We start from the raw sequence: 2721 nt of genomic DNA, 5'->3' as shown, positions 1-2721 counted from the left end.
ATCGGGGTCCCTCCCATGGTCCTCTCCCCCCTCCTCCAGCCCCTCCTGACCCCTTACTCACCAGCACTGGAGCCCTGGTGCTGAAACATGCGGCCTGGGTGGCTGCATGTTTCAGCACCAGGGCGAGGGTCAACCATAGAGATGTTCTGGCAGCCAGAGTGTCTCTATGGAGGACTCAGCCTCTGGTTGCCTCAGGGCATGGTCAGGGACTGTGCCCTGTCCCGCTGTTTTAAACATTGATTTCTTTAGACCCCTGGATATCCAGGGGTCTAATTTTCTCCCCGCACTGCAAGTTTGCAGTGGGGGGAACATTTTTTTGTTCACACACATGCATGTTGTCCCACCTCAAAGGAGTTTGCGGTGGGGCAAGAGGCATGTGCGCACTCGTGTGGACACGCCCTCTGGGTCCAACCCCACAGCCAGCTTCCTACCCCCCTAACTGTTGAGAAGTTAAGTCCACAATCCTCCAATTTTCCCATGAAAACATCATGAGATACCAGATCAAAGGCCTTTGGAAGTCTAGGTATACAATATCAACCTCCACCCTCTTATCCAGGTGGCAAACTACCTGGTCATAAAAGGAGATGAGATTGGTAAGACAAGATCTGCCTGCAACAAAGCCATGCTGGCTGTCATTCAGGATCCCAGTTTCTGCAGGTGTATCACATATAAACTCCTTGATGAATTTTCCCAGGATTTTCCCTGGGATAGAAGTTAGGCTAATTGGCCTAGAGTTGCCCAGGTCCTCTCTCCTCCCCTTCTTGAAGATGAGCTCAACATTGGCCCTCTTCCAGTCTTCAGGGACCTCCCCTGAGTGCCATGAGTTTTGGAATAGTTTCACCAGAGGTCCTGCTTTGACTTCAGCCAGCTCCTTCAGCACTCTCGGATGAAGTTCATAACATCCTCCCTTGGCTGCTCAGCATGAACTCCTGACTCGGTTAATGAGGATCAAAGTGTTTGAAGAGGAGCTTGCTGTTCATCCTATTCTGCTACAGGTGCTTCCCCCACATCTACACTCATGGAAAAGACATTACAGCTACAGACCAACTGTTGTATGATGTCTGTTGCTTGAAATAATTGCTTGTCTAGTCTAAAAATCTCTAAGAGGTTATATAGTAAAAGTTCTGTTAACCAGCATCTTACAAGCTGGCATGCTCAATTAACCAGCATGCCGGCTTGTAAGATAAAGTGAAACTGGAAGTGCCCACAGTGGCACTTCTGGTTTCTCCCAGCCCCCACGGCTCGGGGCATAACAAGCTGTGCAGCACCCACCTCCCTGTCCTGCAGGGCCCACAGGAGGGGTGGCGATGCCGCAGGAGGGGCAGCAGGATGCCCCAGACACAGAGAGAGAAGCGGCAGCCCGGGCTGCTCGATTAACCGGCATATTTTGTTATCTGGCATCCCCCATTCCCGGGGGATGCTGGATAACAGAGCTTTTACTGTAAATCTTTTTTCTGTAACCAGCAGAAAGAATCAGCCTATATACAGTACAGCATAAACAATATCCCAGGGTGGCTATGAAGCAGACTTGCCTAGTATTTTAGCACAACCCCACTATCATCCATACAGAAGGCACTTGCACCCATGCTAATCTATATTTTGGGCCTCGTCTCACTGACACCACTGAGGGTATGAATAATTTAGGCCTGTAAGAAGCAGCAGGTATTCACTTTGGATTTGGATTCAGCCAATTTGGAGGGACAGTGATTCAATTCAGTGATTTGAATCACTGTTCTGATTCGATTCAGCCAATTCGGATTCAGAGATTCAGTGCCGATTCGGAGATTCAGCCATAGGCTATAATGAGGAATCACTAAAATACCTATAACTTTCTCATTTTTTTGCAGATTCAGATGAAAACAGCAGGGATGGTAGCCCCTTCTGATGGCATAAAGCCTACAAAGTTTCAAGGAGATAGGTGCAGGCGTTTCTGTGAAAGTGTGCCTCAAACTGTTGAAGGCAAAACTCATATCACTTGTGTGTGTTAAGACAGAGCAGGATGAAAACAGCAGGGATGGTAGCCCCTTATGCAGGCATGAGGCCTTCCAGGTTTCAGGCAGAGTGGTGCAGGGGTTTCTGTGAAAGTTCACCTCAAGTTTCTGAAAGCAAATAAAAAAAGCAAATAGGTGCAGAGTGAGGAGGGTGACACTTACTCTGTCTGCACATGGAGCTTAAGGAACCCCAGAAGCCGGAGGTTTACCTTGAGGAACACCTGATCCACCAAACCAGGATCCAAGGAGGTGCGGTGGGGCGTCACAACATCCCCAGCAATGCTGAACACCCTCTCACTTGGAACAGTGGTTGGTGGACAGGGCAGGTGTTCCCAGGCAACTGTGGCCAGATCCTGCCACATCTGGCTATGGGTTGCCCAATAGGCCAAGGGATCGCTGTGCAGCAGCTCCACATCCTCAGTGAGATAGGTAGCCACTGAGGCCTCTGCGCTACCTGTCTGATGGTGGGGTCTGGTGCCTCTGGACCCCAACATTGAAGCCATACCCTTGGCCCACATTGGCAGCAGCTGTGGTGGAAGAGATTGGCTGGTGCTTGGAGTGCTGGCACGGCAAAGTGGATCCCCCTCTTCCATGTCCCCCCACTTCTGCCCTTCTGCCTCTCTGACTCTGCTCACCAGCACCTCTGTCCAGTGATCAAGGGTTTTGCTGCTGCAGATGCTCCCCTTTACCCTCAGGTCACACATGCCCACCAGCGCGTGGACTGTACTCG

This window comes from Alligator sinensis, unplaced genomic scaffold (assembly GCF_000455745.1).
Source record: "Alligator sinensis unplaced genomic scaffold, ASM45574v1 scaffold389_1, whole genome shotgun sequence".
NCBI lineage: Eukaryota > Metazoa > Chordata > Crocodylia > Alligatoridae > Alligator > Alligator sinensis.
This window is presented reverse-complemented; position numbering follows the sequence as displayed.